Here is a 26,746-nt window from a genome sequence, read left to right as displayed (position 1 = left end):
TCTGTCTCAAATCCAGTGCTCAGGCTAGGAAATCCTGAGGTGTCTCTTCCAGCTCTTGTGCTGCTCTTGAGAGCTACAGGAAAAGTTGAGATGCACCTTTTTCCTGGTAATAGGACCTTAAGATGCACCTCAGTTTTGGCAGGCTCAGATCAGTTTTGCCTCCAAGCCCCTGAGGCTCAGTCCTGGACAAACTGCCCTGATCATAGCTTCCATGATCTCTGCCTCAGGGTACTCCTTTTGAATGCCACTTTCAATCTCATACATCAAGTTGCTTAGGTGGGAGTCCCCACTCCATCCTGTTATTTTAAAGTCTGTCTTTAAAATTGGTTCTGTTTTCTGTGGTGGTGGTAGTGACAGATTTTCCATAATTTCTGTCATGCTTTCCTGAAACAGTATTTCAAGCAATCTTCATTTTTCAACATACCATTTCTAAATTGTCTGTACTTCAGTTGTTCCAGTTTGCTCCTCTTCTGATGTAGCAACAAGGTGTAAAATCTTATCTTGTAATGCCAGCAATGTAGACAACCTCTGATCTTCCAATTTTTCCTGCCTATTTAAGTAGCTTCTTATATATTTAATTACAGCAAGATAGTTTTTTGCTGCAGTTTCACTGCAACGTGTCCCAGAAATGCCCAGAGAGTCAGACTTCTCTTAAATGTTCATCCATTAACTGGTATAAAAGTCCTCCTACCTCCATATGCAGGTCCTTTCTTTCCCAGCAATAGTGCTTGCAAATAATCAAATTTCCTCTGGCATCTTTTCCTGGAACAGTTTACACCAGCTTCAGGTAGGCTTTTCTTTTGGAGAGGTCAAATCATTGCAATGTAGCCTCTCCTGCCTGTGCTTGGCAAATATTACACTGGTGTTAAAACTAGAGTTTTATTAAACTTAGTATTAAAAAACCAAACAAATACAGCTTTCACAAGCCCTATTGCTGCTCAATCCTTAAAGCATACACAACTTTGCTGCTGCAACCAGAGCCATCCCCTTTTACTCCTTCTCAGCAGACCTTCAATCCTTAAAGGGGCTGGGAACAGGTAAATATAACCCTGACATTTCCTTATGAGTGCTACAATACCATCTGGTTCAATGGGTCTGATCTCTCTAAAACTACTATGAACTATTTTAACACTGCACATTTAAGTTACACTTCATCAGCAAAATTAATGGAATGTCATTTTCAAGACCTGCAGTGCTATTTCACGCTGGTTCAGCAGCACAATTGTTTCCCAAAGGTCATCAGCGCCGTAACATCCATTTTGGATAAGTTAGAGGTCAGACTGAAGTGCAATATCACATTTAAAGAGTCTTATCCAATTTTTTGACAAGTGATGATTTATTCCAACCATAGCACATTCAGTTCATTATCCAACAACAGATTACCAGCCTGTCTCATGATTTAGAGAGTCTGATGGATGGTAAGAAGTACAGCATTTACTGTACATAGAAATAACTTTAATGAAATGAGCTAGCTTTTAAAAGACAAAGAACAGAACAAAAGCAAGGGTAGTCAGTGGAGGAAGAAGGCCTCATTCCATTAGGTGCTGTGTTTATTTCCAAACAGCCAGTGGTTTATATGACAGCTAAATAGATTAATACATACTCTCTTTTCACATTTATCGTTTCCTCTTCAGCTATTTCAGCTAGTTTAGATTAATGCCCCCCAATACACACACTCTTTCTCTCCCCCGCCCCCACTTCTGCCCTATCAAGATCTTGGATATTCTCACTATTTATTGCTGATTGCATAGGAATATTCTTGAACAAATATACATCCTGCTAACAAACTAAATCAGTGCATATTCTATGAGTGGGACATTCTTGTACATAGCAGCAAACTTATACTAAAGAAAAATCATGTTGAATTTAATATTTTTAACAGCATAGGATGTTTTCAGACACTTAGTTTAGACAGCACCTTGTTGGAGAAGTGAATATTATCCATCTACATTATCTGGTTTTGTGTTGTGCAGTAGTAGACAGATGTTAGTTTTTCTTTAGTCAGATGATTGGCTATATTGAAATCAATGTGCTTTTGTAGCCCATTTCTAGTCTTATTCGAGTGTCAACACATGCTTTAATTATGAAGGGCAAACAAGCAGCCATCTGTATCACCACACGTCTCTCCATTTACAATGACTTTTAGACCAAATTCAGTCATATTTCAGTGCTAAATTTCCCTTGCATTAAAACTTTGTTGCAGACTAAATCAGAAGTAGTATGATACGGGGGTGGGGTGGGGGGGGAGGAACCACACACTGAACCTGGAATTTTTTCTGTGTATCATGACATTCGTCCTCAATAGACCATAAAAAATGGCTTCTGAGATAACATGGTAATAAACTGCTACAGGCTGGAGAGAGTTGGCCAATCTTTCTCTTAACACCTTGTGTAGTCACATGGAACTCAATTTGATGGAACTACCCAGGATGTCAGTAAAGGTAAAAATTGGCTGTAAACAATGAAGTGCCTTGATGTCTATCAGTTCTAAATGTCTGCCCTGTAGCTATGGCTCTATATCATACTCTTATCCTACTGTGTGCTTTCATTTATAGTCATGCTTAATTTTTTTTAAACATTGTGATTCGCTATACTAGGAAAGTGTTTTGAATATTCACCTATAGGATATGGGCAATCTTTTATGCAACAGAAGGCCCTTTTTGGCTTAAATAAAAGATGTCAGCTGTGCCAATTTAGTATCTCATATAGAATACTAATCAGCAGCTCATAAACATCAGTGCTCTGAGCTATTTTGAATACGGATACCTTTTTTAATGCTGGTCAGCAGCAGTAGGCAGGCAAAATGAAGGCCAAGAATCCAAGAACCACCAGACAGCTTGAGCTCAAAGAACATCAGTCATTCTTGGAGCAGTTATATAATTTCCATATAGTTTTCCCTTTTATAGACAGTATTTCACATTCAAGCTCTTTGATTTTGCCTGTTTACAGGTATAGAGCACCACAAATTGAATAGTACCGGATTGTGATTTTAGCTACATCCATATAAAACTGGAATAACTCCACTAACGTCAATGGAGTTACTTTGGATTTACACTGGTGTAATGGAGATCAGGGTCTAGCAAAATAGAAATCTGGCAACTAGTGCGTCCTTTCTTCAGTTGCTGTCACCACCTCGTTACAGGCTTGGCTGAGCATAAGCTCATTCCACTAGGTCAGTTTGTATAACTGCACAGAACACAATGCCACGCAACAGTGAAGACAGAAAAATATTACAAACTGCAACTTTTGAAGAGAATGTCATAGAACACAAGGTCTGGCTCAACTCCACTTGGAGCAGCACCGGGGGTGGCAGGGAAGGGTACCACTTTCACAGCTTTCATACCTGCTCCCCCCATTTCAAGTCTGCTCTAACTTGCATTTTCTGTCCATGGCCTCAAGAGGCTATTCAAACAGCTGGGGATCACCAGAGAACACCAGCATTCTAATCACACCCCCTAGATTGGTACCAGGAAAGAGAATAATGTAGAGCTGATATGCCATTAGTGACTTCCGCTATACCAGAAGAATCAACAGCTAGCTGCTTAAGCTGACTTTCCCCCTGCAATGTACTCTGTGCAGTGCACGGAGGCAGAATCTGGCCCCAAATCTCTGATGCTTTAAGAGGACAGACAGTGTAAATGTTGGAACACTTCATACTTCGACATGGAGCAGGACTCCTTTGGTGACAGACAAGCAAATTAATTTTGTCACATAAATGCACATCACTCTTGGTGATATAATCCATCTTGTGTGGGAACCCAAGTTATGCCTGGCTATCAGAAACTCACAGCCAAGATAAGTTGAGTGGATTTATCTGGCAAGCCTGACAAGGTTACATTTTCTTTCAAACAAAAGTATTAAACGTCACTGAATCTCCACAACTTACCTTGTAAAATCTGCATCACAGGCACTAAGTGACGAAAGGGAATAACTCTGTCACTCAGAATACTAAACCATGTTTTGACATTTGCACAGAAAAAGAGCGAGAGATAGAGAAAGGAATCTAACATCAACACTTGAAGTATTGTCCTTTAAAATGCAAGCCTCAGTAAGATGTCATTTATCCTTTAAGCATGCAAGATGGTAAATAAATTGTCTTAGATAACAGTTTTATTTCTAAAATGCAATGACTTCTATGCTGTGAAAAGTAAATGGCAATGCAAAGCCACCTCTTCACCTGCAGTCAAGCACAATTTCCTCAATCTGCTTCAATTTAGCCAACTGTAACTAAAGGGATTTCCCCAACTCTCAGAGGCAGGTTCCTCTATGTCCCATCTGAAGAGCTTATGGAGAAAGATAAAGAAAGCAAACAGACTGGACAGAAAGCAGCATAAAAAGTCACTGGTGAGGTGTTGAAGACAGCTAAGTCGGAGAGCCAGGACAGCACGAAGTTGTGGAAGCTAAGAGAGGGGAGGAAAAAGAAGAGAAAAATGATGACAGCAGAGAGACTCAAGGACAAGAGTATGGAAGCAGGAGGACATCTATGATCTTAAGACAAAGAGTTTTGGTGAACTGGTGAGGTCAGAAGCCATATTGGAGAAGATCTAACATGGAGTTTTAAGAGACAGCCGTGCTTTCCAACAGTGAAGGCAAAAATCATGACAAGTTACAACCTGTGAAAAGATTGGTTACGTCCTTAGATCTAGCTGAGATCTGCTTGGTGCAGGACCCAAGACATGGTGGTGATCAGGTTCTACGCTGCCTTTATGTTCACCTTGTAAAGAGACAGCCAGGGGCTGGCTCACTGCTGTCATAAATTAGAGTAATCTTAGGTTTGACAACACTTGAACCCAGATGGATATGCTAGACCTTCAGAAAAACTGGGGATGAAGAAAAAGGATGGTGTCTAGAGAGACAAATGAGACTGAAGCACAACTTTCCTCCAGAACAGGTGAAATAAGACTCTAGCTATAATACTTGTTTTTTCTAAAGTATATATTAATACTGTAGCAGTGTCACATCAGTTAAAAGACAATTTAGTAGCAACTTCTTTTATGTAAATTCTGCTGCTGCATGAGAGTAAACATAAATAAATTATCTGAATGGGTGAAATGTATTGTTCATTACTACAGCCCTGTTTCAAACTAATAATTCAGATTATTTCACAATGTTATAAGAAAACCTGTTTTTCAGACACTGAACTTGATACACACACGTTACATTTGTGTTTAGAATTTCAAAACCTATACAGAAATTATACTGAAAAATATCAACAAACAGAAAGCTGAGTTGTTGTTTTTTTTAATTGGTTTAGGTCTGTGAAAGCAGTATGTCCAAACACCATCAGGTCAAGCAGGCCCGTCAAGAGAAAATTGGGGCCTCAGTACATCATGTTCGCTGTGGCTCCGCATCCTTCCATTTCACTTTATTTACATAGACATTACAAATGTTTTGGGGGGGCCCTGTGCTCCGGGACCCACTACTATTGTTCCCATTTCTCCCGTCTCATCAGCCCGAATAAGACTTAAAGAGATGGTTTTGCAGTTCAGATATGTATGAATCTTAATTACTTCTTGATTTAGCAACTTTTTATTTTTTTCTCTTTGAAAGGAGGTTTTATATGGGGGATTCCTCCCATTCTCCATATTTTAGCTCCTCTCAAGACCCTGGTCCAAGTCCTCAAGTCTGGCAATACTGTGTTCAGCCCAAAAACATGAGGCAGGTGAGGGGATGAGGAGGATAGTGGTGGAATTAGCATTTTAGGGCTTCTCTATACGGGGACACACAGGAAAATTAATCTGAATTAGCTGAAGGTGTGAATTTGAAGTGGACTAGTTAAACTGGATAAAATCCCTGTGGGGACATTGTTATTCAGAATTAAAGTGGCCTTAATTCAGTTTAGTTGAATTCATTTCCAAAGTGAGTTATTTTGGTGGCAATGGAAGAATTGTAGAAGGAGCCATTATAGTGTCAGTCAAGGGTTATTAGGAAAAAAGTTTTCATCTGTATTTTTTTTATTTTTATTGTGAATCTGAGCTGGTAGAAAGTCAATAGAAATGGTTTCAAAGAAACCACTGCAATGTCAGTGCAAGTTCCAGTTCAAAAGTGTCTCTTTCTCTCAGTTTTGTCCTCTAGAAATGTGCCAGAGAATGGTGTATTCTCTTCATGCACAAAAACAAGACAGCATGGGCACTGACTGTGTAATTATCCCCCACAAAACCCTACCCATCAGTCTCATCCTTCATCTAAAGGGGCCATATATCTAAGCTTGAGAAAGTAATTCAGGTGTATTGCCTGTTTAAGGCCTGATCCAACGCCCTGTGAATTCTGCGTTTTTCCATTGATTTCAGCAGGCATTGGACTAGACCTTTAGTCCTCATCTTGACTGACACTGCTGACAAAGTTTCAGTTGGTGCCAACTGTGCTGATGTGGATGGCTATCCACCAGGAAATGGACATAGCACCAAAGTCTTTCCTTACAAGCCATTGAAATGTCAGTCAGAGGTAACAATTTTCTGCTCGGGATATGACCTGGTGGTGAAAAGGTCTATATCTCAACACCAATTCAAAACAAAAACAAAAAACAAACAAAATAAACAGTCCTTCTAACTTTTTATTAAAAAATAACTTTAAATATCTGTTTAATTTTACCTTAAGTCAGTGAAAGTAAAGAAAATCTCAGTGTTGCTAGGACTCTGGCTTTATTACACTCAGTGGTACTTACCAGCCTGTTGCTGGGCAGGCTGCAGTATCCAAGGTGAACCACTGTTCTGGGCTTGATTCTGATCTTGCTGACACGGGTGTAAAATAGAAGTGTTTGCAATGAAGTAAACAGAGCTTCAGGGCATAAAATAAAAATAGAGTAAGCGAGATCAGAATCAGACTTAGGGCTAGATTGTCAGAGTATGAACTGTCCAGAGTAAAGGGTAGTGCACTCTTGTGCTGCTTCTGGAGCAGCTTGGGCTGGGAGACTGTGACAATTGCAATCTCCCTCCTAGTCTCCCAGTTGGCCTGGGGAGTGAGTGAACTGCACTAAGTCTCTATCCTACACCTCTGACAGAACTATCGTAAGGCTGAGGAGTTACCTCCCACCCTTTCCGGCCCACTTCCAACAGGTGGGATGTAGTGGCTGTTCAGAACCTACTCCTCCTCCTCATGTGCTGCAAACAGCGTTAGAGTACAGAGGCACAAAGGAGTAAAGAGACACTTTACACTCAGCTCTTTTCCCTTGCACCAGTACGTAGGAAGGGCCAACATCTGGCTAGTAGTGAGTTGAGGTAGGGACAGAATGAGCAGCTTAACCTGGAATTTCTTTGGTTCTGCAAGTTGCAGTTTTCTTGGAAAGAGATTTTAGTTTGGCTGCATAATAATAATCTTTAACACTGGCTCCTGCATTTAAATAATGTCTGTTTCTTTTTACTAGTCCTATCTGCATTGTTAGATTCCAATTTGTTTATCATTTCTGTTATGTCTGTGGGAGACAATCTATCTTTCCCAGTATACGAACTGAAAGAAAAAAGAGAATCCATGGCACAATGTATTGCAAAACAAAACAAAACATAAAACAACAACAAAAAACCCTTTTAACCCCTCCCAAATTGTTTTATTTATTTACTTAAATCCTCTTTTGTTTTCTGGTCAGCTGCACTGATTGCTGTTCTATATAAGACTCTGAACAGCTCAGAGCATCAGTGTGTGTGCCCTTTACACATTACATTTCTAATAGTGAACAAAGGACAAGTTTCCCAGTTCCAGCCCTCATTCTTCTGAACTTCTGCCAACTGCACCATCTTTATAAATGAAATGGAAACTACAGACAAAAAATTACTTTTTCCTCGGACACAGCTCAATAAGACATATAGGACCAAATTAGTAAATTAGTCTCTGAATGGACTTCAGTAGAGTTTTGATCCATATTTATTGGATAAAACCAATGTCCTTTACGAGGGCAGGGAAGAATTTTTACTGGAAGTCTATGGAGTTAAGCTAGCAAAGACTCTGGTTACTAAAGTTTTGTTATCGTCAATTATTCTTACTCATGGAACAAATGAGAGAACCACCACCACATGGCAGATGTGTAGTCATGTTGTTGAAAACAACACTAATGGAAGACATTATAGTAATGAGTGCAATATAAGCACCTATATAGAATACAATGGAATAGAATAATGAAGAAATAAATTTAAAAATTTAAAGTGAATAATTATAATTAATTTATCAGTTGATGTTCATGGTTTAATATCTGTCAATTTCAAAGTAGATCAAACTAAAATTTGGTTTGAAAGATGTTAGTTCTGATGCAAGATTTAATCTGATATAAAGGCATAGATAATTAAAATCTTTACGTCTCTAATACTTCTAAAAACATATCCTACAACTTTTGAGGCTGCTCTCAGTTGTTCCTAAGGATCAGGGAAGTACAAACGAGGCTTTAACTTCACCCGCTACACAAGCTGCATTGAATATTTGCCCAATATTTTGACGCAAAAACAATTCTAAAAAAAATTAAGTCACAGTGCTTTAAAATTAGCTACTGGACACGCACACCAGATAACTTTTGGAACATTTTTGTAACTACATAAATCTCTGCTGAAACGGAAGTGCTGGCAGTATTCATTTTTGAGTGGAATTAATATACTGGTTGTCATACAACAATCCTATTTACAATGGATTTTCTCCTGACACAATGAGCTTTCAGTTGAACTGGAAAGCACTATTATTTCACTAGACGTTTTAATCATAAAAAATATCATGTAAGCAATTTAATGTAAGAAACAACTTAAAGAGAGTCAGATATAGTCCAGCTGAGAGAGCACCAGACTAGCAGTCAAGAAACCATTGCTTTGGTGCAAGTCAAGCTCTGTCATTGACTTATTGTGTTACTATTGGCCTTTTTGCTTCTCCATTTCCTCATCTGTAAAATGAGAACAACAATACCTGAACACCTTTATGAAGTACTTTGTTATCTAGAGTTGAAAATCATTACATAAGTGCTAAACATTTTTATTATTAAAGCTACTTTAAAAACCGGCATAGGGAATTTCATAGTAAGAAATATAATTACTCATGAGACCAAAGAATCGATATAAGCAAATAGATTCTAAATAATGATGGCACATACATGAGTGTTTCCATTAGAAAGGACTGTAACAAATAGAGCTGAACATGACCTAGAATCCTGGATCCTAGTCCTTCCCCCTGAATTTCAGAAAAAAATCCAATATAGATTTAAATTTTGCGTTTTGTATTAATCTTTGCAATAACTTCAAACCAGATCAAAGGATGCTAATTCCTGATCCAAAGTCCGTAACTCAGAGTTTCCTAATTGCTACATATCCTATGCACTTCAATGCACAGTGCAACACAGCATATATTCTTCCAAGTGCTACAACATCTTGATAGTCTGGAAATAGAAACAGATAATTAAGAAAAGAGACCTTTGCTACTGTGTTCAGCTGCTAAACAGTGTTTCTTTACATTCTCAAAAATGAAGATCTAGGCAAACATTGTGACAATGTCTACCTACAATATTTAGTAGCTTGTAATTATTGATCATGTTTGAAGCCCTGGTGAATTTCTGAAAAACATGACATAATCTATATTGACAGTCACAATATTTGGTTAGACTCAGTGTAATATAGTAATACAGCTGTCAAGCTTAGGATAGAAATAGATATACGGAGCTACATTCTGATCTCAGAAAATGGAAATCATGAGTAACTCTATTGATTTTCAGAGTTGCTGAGTACCTGCAACAAACATTTAAAACAACGGATTGGAGGCTGTGGCTTCTTTGTCACTGCTGAAAATCAGCTCACTTATTTAGGTGCCTAAATTTGGACTTGGATGTCCAATTCTAGGCACACGTTTCAAAATTTTGACCTAAGTGCTTGTGAAAGGTGTTAGTTTATTATTATTGTTTATATTGTGGTAGCATCAAAAACTATCAGTTATTGTGTGAGGCGCTGTACAAACATAAAACAAAAAGACTGTCCCTGATCCAAAGAATTTATAATCTACGGCTGACTTTCTGTCTTCCTCTGCAGGACCGGCACAGCAGAAACAACACTGCAAGACTTCTCCACAATGCTCCTCCAATGTGTCTCAATCACCACCTTAATGGTGGGAAACTGTCTCCATTATCTATACACAACGTAGAGAAGAACTCACTTAGACTATGTCTACAGTATGGGGGTAAGTTGACCTATGTTACGCAACTTATTCACGTAGCTGGAGTCGACATAGCTTAGGCCTTTCTGCGGTGTCTACACCGTGCTAGGTTGATGGGAGACACTTTCTTGTTGACTTACCTTACACTTCACATTCTGGTGGAGTACTGGAGTCAATGGGAGAGCGATATGCGGTTGATTTAGCAGGTCTTCGCTAGACCTGGTAAATCGACCCCCGGTGCATCGATCGCCACAGCATCAATCCCCAGTAAATATAGACATGCCCTTACACATGCACAGTGCACTTAATTTATGTGTACATATAAAATGTGTGTACCTTTGGAAGTCACTATGCTCTAAACTCATTCAAAAGAATTTTCTTTCATTCCATTTCATTTGATTATATGCGCACAGCACATTCCATTTACTTGCTCATAGCAGAGTTTGTGACCCAGAAAACAGTGCATTTACAGCACAGCAGCCCTGTCACCTATCATTTCATGTAGCAGCTTAGACTGGAATAAAAAAGACTCTGTCCTTGGGCCTTCAGATTGTCATCTGTTTCTCTCATGGTTAGTGTGATAGTCCCTCGCATGCTGTGTTCTCTTTTTAGACTCTCCCTCTGTATTTAAAAATAACTACCCCTGAACTTGGGAATTCAGCTGGTCCTGTGTTTCCTTCTCCTAATCCCTAACTCCTTATGGAAATCTTTCCTCGAATTCAGGACCTGGATTTATAAGTAGAATTTGAGCCCACGTACCCTCAGCTCCTTCCAGTTTTGCCTCAAGTTTCCTATGGAATATGGTCATGGACTTTCGGTGATTCCCTCGGTAAACAAATAAAAGCTTTGGGCCCGCTATTCAGCTACGACACAGCTTTAGTAATTGCAGCTGTGGCGAGAGAGCTCAAAGGTGGCTTTACATCCCCTTTACACTCCCCTGCTCTTTGGGACTGCCAAGGATCCAAATGGGTTCAGTTTAGTACTTAGAGCTCTTAATTTTGCTGGCTTGAATGACTCCTAAGGAGTTGTTATATTGTTCAGAGATTGCTGGAGTGCAGCGCACTCCGGCCACGCCCCTGAAACATCCTTCCTGGGGGAAGCCTCAGTTATCCAGTTAGGACCGTTCTCTGGCCTCTTTGCAATGCCAGAGTGGGATAAAATGGCTGGAAAAGGAGCAGAATCTGGCCCCTGGACTTCTAGCCTACTCTGTAGATAGCTAACATGCCACAGAGTTTCCACATTTTACCAGAAATAGCTGGGTTGTTTTTGTTTGCAAAATCATGGTACACACAGGTAAAATGTGAAAAAGTTGCTGAAAATAAAACAAAACAAACTTTAAAAAAACAAAAAGAACAAGGAGTACTTGTGGCACCTTAGAGACTAACAAATTTATTTGGGCATAAGCTTTCGTGGGCTAAAACCCACTTCATCAGATGCATGCAATGGAGAATACAGTAGGAAGATATATATATACACAGAACATGAAAAAATGGGGGTTGCCATACCAACTCTAACGAGACTAATCAATTAAGGTGGGCTGTTATCAGCAGGAGAAAAAAAACTTTTGTAGTGATAATCAGGAAGGCCCATTTCAAACTGTTGACAAGCAGGTGTGAGTAACAGTAGGGGAAAAATTAGAATGGGGAAATAGTTTTTAGTTTGCGTAATGACCCATCCACTTCCAGTCTTTTTTCAAGCCTAATTTAATGTTGTCCAGTTTGCAAATTAATTCCAGTTCTGCAGTTTCTCGTTGGAGTCTGTTTTTGAAGGTTTTTTTGTTGAAGAATTGCCACTTTTAGATCTGTAATCGAGTGACCAAAGAGATTGAAGTGTTCTCCGACTGGTTTTTGAATGTTATAATTCTTGACATCTGATTTGTGTCCATTTGTTCTTTTGTCCGATTTGGCCAATGTACATGGCACAGGGGCATTGCTAGCACATGATGGCATATATCACATTGGTAGATGTGCAGGTGAATGAGCCCCTGATAGTGTGGCTGATGTGATTAGGTCCTGTGATGGTGTCCCTTGAACAGATACATGGACAGAGTTGGCAACGGGCTTTGTTGCAAGGATAGGTTCCTGGATTAGTGTTTTTGTTGTGTGGTGTGTAGTTGCTGGTGAGTATTTGCTTCAGGTTGGGGGGCTGTCTGTAAGCGAAGACTGGCCTGTTTCCCAAGATGTGAGAGAGTGAGGGATTGTACTTCAGGATAGGTTGTAGATCCTAGATGATGAGCTGGAGAGGTTTTAGTTGGGAGCTGAAGGTGACGGCTAGTGGTGTTCTGTTACTTTTTTTGTTGGGCCTGTCCTGTAGTAGGTGACTTCTGGGTACTCTTCTGGCTCTGTCCATCTGTTTCTTCACTTCATCAGGTGTGTATTATAGTTTTAAGAATGCTTGATAGAGATCTTGTAGGTATTTGTCTCTGTCTGAGGGATTGGAGTAAATGTGGTTGTATCGTAGAGCTTGGCTGTAGACAATGGATCGTGTGATGTAGTCTGGATGAAAGCTGGAGGCATGTAGGTAAGTATAACGGTCAGTATTCCGGTATGGGGTGGTGTTTATGTCATCATCACTTATTAGCACTGTAGTGTCCAGGAAGTGGATCTCTTGTGTGGGCTGTTCCAGGCTGAGGTTGATGGTGTGATGGAACTTGTTGAAATCATGGTGGAGTTCCTCAAGGGCTTCTTTTCCATGGGTCCAGATGATGAAGATGTCATCAATGTAGCACAAGTAGAGTAGGGGCGTTAGGGGACAAGAGCTGAGGAAGCGTTGTTCTAAGTCAGCCATAAAAATAAAAAACAAAAACTATTTTTAGGATGTCTCAGCATCTCCCTCCTCACACAGACACCACAGCCCCCCACCCTCCATATTAACACAAATGCAAGTTCTATTCTGTACCACCTACTGCGGCCAAATGCCCTCAAATATGCAAGAGCATGAGCATGCATTTCAGTGTGCACTCAGAGTACAAATACACATCCTTAAAAACTGTAGGGCACTTAGCCTTGGGAGGAAGTGGAGTGTTTGGGTGATTTTGTGGCTAATTTGCTCCACAGATACCCCAGAAATCTCATTGCATCTTATACGAGGTTTATGCAGTATACAGTCTGGAGCTCTGATGATAATGAAGCCTTTGAATTGAACTGCAGAAGCAACATCAGCCGCAGGGAGAGATCCCATCAACAAAGAGTAGTGGGAGAAGTATTCCTTTCCAAGTAAGTGCAAATGTTCAGGCTAGTTTTTTTTTAGACAAACAATCTTGGCCATTCTTAAATATGAATTATATGTACCAGGGGCTAACATGGTGACCCCATCTCATTATTTCTTGGTGCAAGTCTCTGTGTGTTTGATTCTTAGCAGTAGCAGTGACAGTGCCTCTTCAGTAACTGTGAATCAATTTTCTTTTTGCAGTGAGGATTTCAGTGTAACTTATGGCTGCTGCTGTTTTCTAAATCAGAACTTTTAGTAAAATTACATCTGACAATAGCAAAGAATTAGGACCTAAATTTTCAGAAGGTTTACTGTAATTTGGGTATGTTATATAATATTCAATAAAGTTATTGCTCTTTTAATATTATTTTTAGTCCACATTAGGAAGGACTGCTTTGTTTTTATCCATTTCTTTCTTGCCCTGTAGCATGCTGAAAAATGACATCTGGTCCTATTGCTCTCAAGTGAGTTGCTTGACATGTTCCAGAATGAGTACAATTATTTAAACATTTCTCATTCAAGCCAGCATGAGATATTGTTAAATGTTTTGCTTTGTTGGTCCTTTTAAAAATGAACTTAAAATAAGCCTTAAATTTCAAAGCAAAATTATTTTAAAAAAGCATGTCAGAAAGCCACCCACAGCAATGTCACATGAAACAAAACTTTATAATATGAAACTATCACCAAAGTGGCAGACAGGTCTCCTTATGCAATCAGATTTTGTATTATTTACAAACCCCCCTCAAACAAATACAGCATTAGGAAGGACTGCTTTGTCAGTGAAGTGAGCACAGGGCTGGGAGCTAGGGACTTTTGAGTTCCTTTACTGCTTCTGTGGACTTTGAAAAGCATTGACTTTAATGGGAGCAGGACTGGGCCCTTAATGTTTGTAAAGTGTTTTGAGGATGTAGACAGACAAGCACTCAGAAAAACAAATATACAAAAGTGCCTAAAGTGCTCAGATATTTAGCCCGTATCACCATAGTAAGTAGATAGATGGCTTGTGAGAAAAGGGGAGGAAAGGTGATATCAGAAGATAGATGAAAAAAGAGTGGGCCGAGAGAGGGGACCTATTCCTGATCACACTTATCATAGTAAGTTCACTGACTTCGGTGCAGGGACTCCTCATTTATAGAAGTGTAAGTGAGATCAGAAACTGGCCCAGAAATTGTAATGGGAAATGTACACCATGCCAGGTTCTGATCTCAGTTACATCCATGCAATTGCACTGAAATCATGAGGGTGCACAGGAGTAACGGAAGTCATAATGCGGTACCTTGGTTTAAACAAGGTGCAAAGCTAACTTGGCCCCAGCAAGTCTTTGAAGTTTCATGTCCATAAGTATATATCAATTTTTAAATTTAATCTCTCTCAAACAGTCTTCTTAACCATTTGTTTTCATTTGCAAACACATCATCCATTGATTTATCTGTGTATTTATTTTGAGGACCAAGGTGGCCAAACAGCAATTTTCAGTGAGCTCCATCCTGTATATAGAATGAATTTGATATGGTTGTTTCTACAGGGAATTAGTCCTATTCTACCTTATGAAAAAAGACAAGGCTTAGAAGAGAAATTGACAAGTATGTACACGGTGAGAAGTTGTACCTTTCATATAATTAACAAAGAAAATACAATTTGTTGCTCCACCTTTAACATATAGAATATTTGATTTTTGTTCATAGATATGAGAATCATTTTTCAAAGAAGCTTAGCTATGTGGATTTTTTTTCTCAATCTTCTCTCTCTGGGATAGGCTCAAAGTGATGCACTGTACTGTGGGTCTGACCATATAGTCCTTTCTCACATAAAACTCAGTGAACAGACCCCATAGAGAACATAAATATTATTGGTTGCCAGTACAATGGAAATGGCAGTCAGAATCTTAACAATTATTTTCAAAGTATGGTTAAAAATGAAAACAAAGCATCAATAATGTGGGAACCTAAAAACAGGCACTTCATTCCACATCAAGGCATTCATTGTAGACACCATTTGTCTCAATGGGAGCCTCTGGGTGTCCAGAACCTTTGAATATCAGGTCAATTAATTAGTATTACATTCGCATATTGTGTGTTTGTGTATATATAGTTGGAGCTTAGCATTAGAAACAAAAATGTGGGAGTCACTTGGTTTTATATAAATACATATTACCAGGATCAGCTTTAGAATATTGTCTCTGCACTCCCCCACATACTTAGCAGAGAAGCCAGAAATAGTTTATATTACTCCTCCTCTTCTCCCCAAAAGTAAGTCCATGCCTAGTTCATAGCATGCAAGCCTGTATGCTCAGACACAGGCAATCTCACATTAATTGTGTCATAAGAATGTGTTTCATTGCCCCCAAAACTGCCTTTGCATAGTAGGTAGAATTAAAATCTACATGTACACAGCCAGATTTTGACGACTGCAAAGCAGCTTCACAGCTAACGTAACTAGCATCCTACAGCTTTCCACAGCATGAAGATATCTCTGGATGGTGCAGGACCTACTCGAGTAGCTTTATTTTATCCTCTTTGCTTCCTCCTTGCATAGCAGATATTTCAAGGGAATGGCTTTGGGGAAAATGAGTGGAACACCTAGAGCAAAGGCTACATGATACTTTTCACTGAATGTACAAATCAAAATAAATAATCTTCTGAATATTTTAAACAACTACAAACAGATTGGATGACTTAGGTTTCTGAAAACAGCCCTTCCGGGTGACATGGGATCTGTTACAAAACTCCCACTGACTTTAGTGGGAACAGGATTAGGCCCTGGATCACTCAGGGTCTGATCTTGGGAGATGCTGAGCTCCTCTTGCAAGTTGCTGAGTTCTCTCAACTCCCACTGAAGTCAAGTCACATCTCAGAGGAAGCACTCAGCACCTCTGGACTGGGCCAATACACAATAAGAAGAGCCATATTAAAATAGCTTTGAATTGAAGTCAGACCAGAGATAAAAATCTTACTATGCAGAGAAGAATAAATATTCCCCTGAAATGATTAAATTGGTAGTCACTCTGCTTGCACTATCTAGGAAGTAGTTTGCTAGGTTATTGCCTCTCTTGTAGACACTGTGGCCCAGATCCTCAGCTGGGTATATTCCATTGAGCTCTGAAACGGAGACAGTTTACACCAGTGAGGATCTGATCCCATGCTTTCTTGTACTGTGGTTGTCAAGTGTTAAACACAGACTCAGAAAGATACTGACACTTACCTGGCCTCCTCATTTCTGGAAAAATATGTCAAAACTAGAATATAGTCATAAAACTAAAGAAAACCACCTCATTATTCCAAGAACTGCTCAGTTCCTTCAGAAAACTGAACTGGGTTCCATATTTTCGTTACACCAAGCTGAGAAAAAGTCTGTAAAAAAGGATAAATTACAGCCTGCCATTCTGACCAAACAGTATAGATAACAAGGTATGAGAAGATACAGGCTTTCCCATTTTACAATGAGCTCTCATATTATTGATAAGGACGATAGTATAATACTTTGCCCTTTATAGTGCATCTCAAAACACTCCACAAATATGCAATGGAGTATGCCTCTCAACACCCCCATTGAAGTAAAGGACTATTATTAACCCCATATTGCAGATGTAGAAGTGGAGGCAAAGAGAATCAGTTCATCATCTTGCCCAAGGGCAGAAAGAAAGGCGGGTGTAAGTCCTGAGCGAGTCACAGAGCTGGTCTCTTACTAGGGTGACCAGATGTCCCGATTTTATAGGGACAGCCCTGATATTCAGGGCTTTTTCTTATATAGGTGCCTATTATCCCCCACCCCCATCCTGATTTTTCACATATGCTATCTGGCCACCCTATCTCTTACATGTTCTATGAGTATGTCTATACTGCAATTAAACACCCACAGCTGTCCTGTGCCAGCTGACTCAGGCTTGCAGGGCTTGGACTAAAGGGCTGTATAATTGCAGTGTAGATGTTTGGGCTCAGGCCCCCAGGAGGGAGAGGCTCTGGGACCCCAGGACTGGGATGGGGGAGGGGTCCCAGGGTCCAGTCCAAGCCTGAATGTCTACTCAGTAATTAAACTGCCCTGCAGCCTGAGCCCCAGTCAGCTGATATGGGCCAGCCACAGGGGTTTAATTGCCAGGTAGACATCCCCTTACTGACTCAGTAGGCTATTTTAGCAGAAGTGCATCAGCTGGAGGTTGCAGTTCCCTGGCCACAAAAAATACAGTTATAAAACTGTAAAAAATACAGTTATAAAACCAGGCTACTGCTATAACCCCAGTTTTCACCAATAATTAACACATATATCATATATTTACAATCTCCCACAAGATCCCTCACAGTCCCTCATAAATGGGTCTTGACGAATGTACTACTGAAGGTTGATAAGCTATCAGTGTTTCAGACTGGGAAAGCAAGTTCCAAAGCTGACAGGGCCTTAGGGAGATCACCCTCTGCTCCCTCTCGCAAATTCTGATGGGGATCTGGCTGGGGTGCCTCTGCTAATTTCCAAGATGTCAGTATTGTACAGGGAAAAGAGGTAGTCTTTCCAATACATAAATCTCAGGCTATTTAAAGCTTTATAGGTCAAAACCAATAATCTATGCTAAGCAACATAGGACTAAAAGTAGTATCTATATATTTGTCTATCTAGATGCATATATGGTCCCCTATTAATATATATGGTCCCCTATTAACATAGTATCCAAGCATTAGAATTTGGGAGGATTTCAAAAACAAATAAATGTGGAATATAAAGGCTGGTGGTGATTATCTCTTCTCATTAACATAGCGATAGATAGAAAACACACAAGGTGTGCTATAAAACACCTTACAGAACAAATGTGTGCCTGCCGACATTACTGCAGTTGAGCATTGGTGAAAAAGGGACTTCACAGGCCATTAGGTCTATATTTTCCCACTGTATCCAGAGACAGAAAACCTGTGCTATACAATATTGTATTGATTTACTGGGTAAATTCATACAGCTAGCTTCTGCTCTCAGTTACACAGGCTAAGAGTTATTCAAGATTTACACTCATTAACTGAGAACAGAATTTGCCTCTTAGTGTTCAATAGTCCTCAAAATGTTTTCGTACTTACCTGAGAATGGATGATCTATCATTGCAGAGTCAGGTCAGAACATAAAACATGCAGCTGCATTTAGGCCATGATTCAGCAAAGCACTGAAACAAATGCTTAACTTTAAGCATGTCTGCAGTATCTTGTGCTTAAACACACGTTTAAGTGTTTTGCTATACTGGGGCCTTAGTTCAAGTCCCCTTAAATGAATATACTGCTGGAGAGGTACATGTATAATTAAAGTAACACTATATATTATGTCTCATCTCTTTTTTCAAATAAATGTTTTGTGATGCTATTGCTATATTTATATAAGAACACTAAGGTTCAGAAAAATACTTAAATCAGGGAGCAAAAATACAAGTGCTGGTTCAGAGCCCACCCAGTGATCACATTTGTCTCTTCTGAAATGAAATAAATAAGGCTGTCATAGCTTGTCTGTTCCTGGCCTTTGTTGAACAATTAAAACAAGGGACCATAACTTCCACCTGGGTTATCATAAAACTGAGGAATAATTACCTAATTTATATTGCAAAAACAATACATTTGTTTTGTAATACATTGTAACAATCCCTTACATTCTTTGTTCCTCTGTCTAGATAAGCCATTCCTTTCCATTTAATCTTTTTCCTGTTTATCTAGAATAGCCAAAAGAAACAGTTACAGTTATGTGTCTGTGCCAGAAGGATTCAGTCACTGCTGTTCAACCTCCTCCACAGGCTTTATAAGGTATCTTGCTTTCAGTTTATATTTTCCCAGTCCAAAATTGAAAAGCTGCTCAGGTTTTTGGTGACTAGGTCTCTCAGCACAGCCTCATCACTGTTCTAATTTTAATGCAAACAGGTATTGCATCTTTATGTGTATGTAGATAGATAGATAGATTATCTATCTATCTACATACACATATCTGATAGATAGATAGAGAGGAAGCGTGTTCCACATATAGCTACCTAGATAGATAGATAAATAGTGAGGAAGCGTGTTCTTGGACATACACCCCATTTGTAATATTTTCCTATGTTGAAATATCTTGACTGAATAGTTCAATGATTTATCTGTCTAACTATGCACCACCTTACTTCTAGTTCTTTTCTACCTATGGCTCTCCACAGAACAGTTTTAGATATGTTGCTGGACCACATCCGTGGTTGGACAACTGGATAGTGATGCTCTCATATGGTGGAACCAGTTTTACAACCAGCCTGCAAGCCAGCCAGCACAGCACAGTGTCACACAAACAAAATCTGCATTTGGTAAAATAGACAGGGCTTGGCATATGAAGACTGGTTACTAAGCCATCTACAAAAATATAGATTATGTGCCCATGAACATTTATACACACACAATTTTGGGGGTTTAATTTTGAAGACTGACATTGAAAATTGAATTATCAGACATGTATAATCTGGAAATGTAATATAAACAATGTATGAAATATTTTACTATTTTACACAGTTAACACATATTTGTACAATAAAAAATTACCAGTAGTATTTCATACTGTGTTATCTCATCATATTATGAAAGGAGTGTATATGCAAACAGCAACAGGCTTATAAAACCATAGCAACCTTAACTCTGAATTTACTTTATAAATCACAACTTGGCTAGTCCATTATAATAGCTTCTTCCAGTGAATTAGAGCTGTATGCAGATCATCTTAGTTTGTAATGGAAATGCTAATACCAACTGAAAAGAGTTACAGTTAGGCCACAGAAATTAGTTTCTTATGGACACTTGGATTATCGGGGGGGGGGGGGATAAAATTTGAAAAAAATGTTGATTTGGCTATTTTAGTGTTAAAAGGCCAAAATGTGAATGCTTAGCAAATGAAATGCCTGATTCTGCTCTCAGTTGCACTGGTGTAAATCAGGAGTAGCTCCATTGAGTTCAGTTGAGCTGCACTGTTATAGAACCAGTTTAAGTGATATCAGACCCAGAAGATTCACTAGAGAATGAAAGTCTAAAAGAAATGAAGTCAACCCCCCACTCCAAATTAGGACTATATTCATCATAGAATCATAGAATCATAGAATATCAGGGTTGGAAGGGACCCCAGAAGGTCATCTAGTCCAACCCCCTGCTCGAAGCAGGACCAATTCCCAGTTAAATCATCCCAGCCAGGGCTTTGTCAAGCCTGACCTTAAAAACCTCTAAGGAAGGAGATTCTACCACCTCCCTAGGTAACGCATTCCAGTGTTTCACCACCCTCTTAGTGAAAAAGTTTTTCCTAATGTCCAATCTAAACCTCCCCCATTGCAACTTGAGACCATTACTCCTCGTTCTGTCATCTGCTACCATTGAGAACAGTCTAGAGCCATCCTCTTTGGAACCCCCTTTCAGGTAGTTGAAAGCAGCTATCAAATCCCCCCTCATTCTTCTCTTCTGCAGACTAAACAATCCCAGCTCCCTCAGCCTCTCCTCATAAGTCATGTGCTCTAGACCCCTAATCATTTTTGTTGCCCTTCGCTGGACTCTCTCCAATTTATCCACATCCTTCTTGTAGTGTGGGGCCCAAAACTGGACACAGTACTCCAGATGAGGCCTCACCAGTGTCGAATAGAGGGGAACGATCACGTCCCTCGATCTGCTCGCTATGCCCCTACTTATACATCCCAAAATGCCATTGGCCTTCTTGGCAACAAGGGCACACTGTTGACTCATATCCAGCTTCTCGTCCACTGTCACCCCTAGGTCCTTTTCCGCAGAACTGCTGCCTAGCCATTCGGTCCCTAGTCTGTAGCGGTGCATTGGATTCTTCCATCCTAAGTGCAGGACCCTGCACTTATCCTTATTGAACCTCAATTCCTTAACACAGTACACTATCATATCCATTTTGGAGCCATTAAGATCTACTGCTTTCATCCTAAGAAGCAGCCAATCAGAGCTGGTAATATTGTTCTTTAAATCCTGCCATTCATCACTGAGAAGACATACATCTTTGTAGTTAACAATTGCTGCCTGTGTTGCAATACATGTGGTATATATGGGAGATCTTGTAAATGCAAAAGCACAACTATAGGAGAAAAGCACTGAACGACAGAACTAATTGAATTTCTTTGCTTTCATGCGTTTAAGTGACAATTTAAGCATCAGACTGTTTTCTGCCTGTAAAACTGAAAGACAGTGATAGTTGCTCCTTAGTTGATCCATAAGAAGACATTCAAGTCTACATCCTGTCCTAAAGATACATGAGCTGTAATTATGATTACATCTGTATTTGCTCTGTAAAAGCTCAGAAAGCAACATTCTTTCTTCTACATTTTAAATTAATAACTATGTGTCAGAAGAATGATAGAACAGTAGTGATCGATGGAGCATGTGAAAAAGCTCCCTAAAGGTGCTGTACTGGAGGTACTGTTGTAATAATTGGGACTAAAAATTTACCCTAATTGTAAGCTCAACTGTAAAAAGTACATAGAAGTTCATAAAATGTCACAATAACCTATAACAAAATAAGGTACAAAAGGGAGACAGAAAAACTGAATTAGTCTAAACAAAAAGGCCTACTGATACAATTCAATGACTATCTTAAAATCCTACTTGGTAAAAAAAACAACAACAGAAGATGTGGAACTGGAAATTAATAAACCAAAATAAGTGTGTCAGATATTAGGACTAATTGGTGGACAAAATAATGACGGGTGGGCTATTCCACTCTCCACTCCCTTTGCTCGTCCTTAAATAAAGACATTTTGAGGGGGAAAAGATGGAGCCTACTGGCGCAAGATTCACCATCTTGGGGTCATGGCTGCTACCCCCACTGTTTCCTGGGATCCTGGGCTTTCATCATCCTGATCTTGACAGATGTCCTGGCCAGACCAGGAGTGAGAGAGGGATCCAGATGACATCACCACCTCTACCAGTATCGGCTGAATTCCAAACACCCTCTGAGATCATATGTCATTGGGCTCTAACAGCAGCAACGACAACAACAGCTCCAGTTTATTGCAACTAACTTCTTTTCTTTTACCCAAAAGGACAATTATTACCATGTTTGATACCATCTAAGAGACTGGTGTAACAAGGGAGTTTTTCCTTCTAGAACTCTCTCCAGCTAAAGGGAAAGGGGACAAGAAATGTTAAAATGAAACCCTTATTTAATATTTTACATTTCATATGCTTTAACTGTTTTTCCTTCTGTTCTTTATCTTTAATAAAAGATTCAAAGGATGTTTCTTGGTGTGTTTGCCATGGTGTTAAGCAGGCTGAGGTCTCCATATACCAAACCCCAAATCTCATTTAACACTGTTTAAGGTTGGACAGTGACTGGGTAATATTAACATCTTTGGCCCGTTTATTTAATCTCAATTAATACAACAGTGCTACCTCCTAATTACTAGAAACCACTACCAAATTCATATTTCACAGCTAGCATGGCTTCTGAAATTTTTTATTTTCTTGACAAAGTATTTTTATACCTTTTTGTCCTCACTTGAGAGATTGACAGCCATTCCAATGAATCATTACTGGGTTAGTACTTTACTACAACACAGCGTATCATATGGCATATTTAAAATAAAACTCATCATAAGAAAAGAATCACTTATGGGAAGTGAAAAGGACCATGTATGAATGGTGTAAACTTTTACCCTACACAAAGTTTAGGGTACCATTTCACCAACGTTTACAGATAATCAGTGGCTGGATAGGGGGAAAATATACCTATGTTGCTGAAATCAGAAAATGGAACGAACAGAGTAAATGTTCTACAAACATTGTAATAGAATTAATATTAGTTGATTCCAGTTGAGTAATTAAAGCTGAAATGGAGTGAAGAATTTTTACCTGGGAAAAGTGGGGTGTAAAAGACTATTAGCTGAACGCAGGTACTCCAATACTCTCCAGTTCTCACATCCGTTATATTAGTAAGCCAGCATTTTCCCAATTTACCCTAAGATAACAAGTGCAGGTACTGAGAGATCATCTTATCAAAGGAAAATACTGTTGGCTAAAGGAAGGTTGTTACTGAGGCTGAAAAATAGTAGATATTTTCTTCCAGTGACAGTAATAGGATCCTTGTAGGTCATGTACAATGCAAAGCAACATCATTTCAAGGCACTCTGGACATTGCTTTGACAATGATGCCTGAGTAGAATACTACCCTGAGAAGTCAGTTAACAAGAATGACCATTGCCTGAAACGAAGCTTCGTATCTGTTACTCTCTTGTATAGAGTCTGTAGATATTCATTAAAATTAAATTGCTAGAAGTTAAGCATAAGCAAAAACATTTCCCATAAAAAAGCAGTACGGTTTAGACAAAAAGAGTAAAGAGTTGTTGTTTTTTTTAATTTTGATTGCAAGATCTTCTAAATTGACTAAGTAGTCTCTGGCCTCTTATAATTTAGGTAGTTCAGCCTGTTTCATGACATTAACAATAAAAATATTATCTTTGTAATAAATGGGTCTATTTATCTGAAAGAAGTTCTGTAATATTTAAAAAAAACTCCCACAGTGCACAGCTACCACAGTAGCTGCCATTAAAAAGTCACCATTTACCAACAGTTACCAAAACTATCTGGTTATTCAAGTCCGAGAAACACCGACGGTATCACAGATTCCAGCATGTGGTGGTGAACATGCCTTGGCACCCTTGCTATTCCATCCAATAAATAACCTTGTTTCCTTTCTTATGAACTTTAGTCATAAAGCTACATTACTAATTTAAAAAATCCCTACATAAAAATATACATTGGTTGTAGAGACACAGCTGTGAATATATTATGGACACATTACACCCTCCCAGTCACATGCTATGTGAGCTCCTTCACAATGCACTTGATGGTTGTTCAAAACCAGATTTATTCCATTATATTTTTCATACATTTGGTTTCTCTCTGTAATTCCTTAGCTGTAATCCCTCTCTCTGTGCTCGTTTGTTGTGTTTGTGAAGTATGATGGATGTTTTTTTAAGAGAAATTTGTCATCAGACTTTTCCATTCATTGAAATAATGTAACAGTTTACCACATTGTCTGATGTGGCCATGTTCTGCTTTTAGTTGCACTCATGGTAAATCTGGAATTATTCTACTAGTCCTGATTTTCTTTTCACTTAAACTAATTTTACATCCAAGAGTTATTCCTGAATTGCACTGGAAGAAAAAGGCATAATACTTAATGTCCCCATGAAATGTAAAAATACTTTATAAAAACATATTTTATGGATACCCCCCCCTTTTTTTTTTTTAAAGTGGATAAGTGCCTTTGTGCCCACAAAATGGAGGCATCAGCATTAGTTTGAGCCAGGTATAGTGGGCAGGCAACATATGCGAAATATCCATCCACTCCCAAAACTCTGTAGGATTTAAACCACAGGCCAAATTCTCCTCTCCTTCATATTTGTGTAAATGTGGAGTAACTCCACTGGAAGCAAATAGACTTACTGTGTCTATACACAGCTGAAAACAAAAGCCGGATTTGTCTCCGTTTCCAAATATAAAAGGCTAGTGAAAAAGTCCAATGCATGACCTAGACCAGGGGTGGGCAAACATTTTGGCCTGAGGGCTGCATCGGGTTTCTGAAATTGTATGGAGGGCCTGTTACGGGAGGCTGTGCCTCCCCAAACAGCCAGGCATGGCCCGGCCCCCGCCCTCTATCCAGCCCCCGCCCCCATCCAACCCCCCCACTTCTTGCCCCCTGATAGCCCCCCCCGGGACTCCTGCCCCATCCAACCCCCCCTGTTCCCTGATGGCCCCCCGGGGATCCCTGTCCCATCCACCACCCCCCACTCTTGGGCCCCTGATCGCCCCCGAATCCCCATCCGTAACTGCCCCCCCGCTGTCCCATCCAACCCCCCACTCCTTCCTGACTGCCCCGCCAGGGTCCCTGCCTCATCCAACCACCCCTTCTCCCTGACTGCCCCTGGACTCCTTGCCCCTAACTGCCCCCTGCCCCTAACTGTCCCCCACCACCCCATTCAACCCCCCTGGCTCCCTGCCCCCTTACCTCGCTGTCTGGAGCACCAGCGGCTGGCAGCGCGGCTGCACCAGTACAGCCGCACCGGGCAGCACAGAGCACCGGGTCAGGCCAGGCTCGGCAGCCCTGCCACCCAGAGCATTGCGCTGCACGGCGGCGTGGCCGCAGGGGAGGGGGAACAGCCTCCCGGGCCAGGAGCTCAAGGGCCGGACAGGACAGGCCCGCAGGCTGGATGTGGCCCGTGGGCCATAGTTTGCCCACCTCTGATCTAGACTTTGATTCCAAAAAAGTTCTCTCTTTCTTTAGTAGAGTAGGCAGTTTTACAGACCCCTGGAAATAAATATGCACATCTATCAGGAGTAATCTTGCTTTTTTCCTCATGAAAAATAGAACCTAGGATTAAATTTCATTTTTATTACTTTGTTTTCTTCTAGAATAGTCACAAAGAAACCTCCCCTGGGGTACACCTACAATAGAATATACCTAAGTATTCCCTTTTCTCTTTGATGGAAGTGTACAGGTTTTGATCAAAAATAGAAGTAGAAAGAATATAGGTGGTTGTATTCCTGCAGTGCAGCTACATTAGTTTCTTCTGGAATGAGAAATAAAGAGTAGTATTTGAGTGATGTCTAATCTAATCTAGGGATGCCAGGGGGCATGCTACCCTAGAATTTTTTAAAGTAGTTTCTTGTATTGTGAACTATAAGTACTCATTTTAAAGCAGGCTACTTTGTGAACTAGGACAAAAGCAGATGTTTTTCTCCCCCTTTGTGTTTATATGGTATTTGGTCTTCTCCATCACTTTTCTGTTCTTCTTGTCTCCTTTTTTTTGTTCATGGAGTCCTGATCTCCCAGCTTCATTATGCATGCAGCTCTGGTTTCAAAGATCTTATTTATTTTTATTTCCTTCCCCCTTTCACTTGTTTCTCTTTTCATTCTCTCTGGTGTTCTTCCCTTAATGTTCTTTATTTTTTTCTCTGTGCATCATTTTTTTAAAAAATGTCCCAGATAAGTTCTTCCATTTGCCTTTACATTTCCCCTATCACTTAGCAACATTAAAAAATTTAACTCATGTAATCTGTAAACCTAAACCACTAAATTTTCAATATACAAATATACCAGTAAATACACAGGTGAGGTACTCAGTTCAATATATGGTTGGGACATCTGCATATGTGTATGTGCACAAACATATGAGCCACGGGAGTAGAAAAGAGTTTGCCTTCTGCCTGGGCATTGCTGTTGGGCTGAGTTTCCTGAAAGAAGGGATTGCTCTGCATGTTATTTTTGAGCAACTCCCTGCTTTCACCCAGCAGTTTGCTACCAGGTGGAGAGACCATGAAACCTGAAGCTACATTTGGAGGCTTCCCTTGGGCTTTGATTGGAGGAACACCAGGACATCTGACTGGCCAGGGCTTCCTACTTAAATCCAAGTTTGTCTGAACAACTGGGCACTACTGGGCTGATGCTTGGA

At 39.8% G+C, this 26,746-nt stretch overlaps 1 long non-coding RNA gene across 1 annotated transcript in view; it reads right to left on the bottom strand.

The window, feature by feature from the left end:
• Nucleotides 1–11,806: 11,806 nt before the first annotated feature.
• The window catches only part of LOC141995573 (uncharacterized), an 80,929-nt gene continuing 65,989 nt past the window's right edge, over nucleotides 11,807–26,746 (bottom strand). Inside the window, exon 5 of the long non-coding RNA XR_012641360.1 lies at nucleotides 11,807–12,884. This is a non-coding gene — a long non-coding RNA (uncharacterized LOC141995573). The remainder of the gene's footprint in view (nucleotides 12,885–26,746) is intronic.

This window comes from Natator depressus, chromosome 11, assembly GCF_965152275.1.
Source record: "Natator depressus isolate rNatDep1 chromosome 11, rNatDep2.hap1, whole genome shotgun sequence".
NCBI classification, from domain to species: Eukaryota; Metazoa; Chordata; order Testudines; family Cheloniidae; genus Natator; species Natator depressus.
The sequence above is the reverse complement of the archived record's forward strand: the minus strand, read 5'-3'. Positions and strand labels throughout refer to the sequence as shown.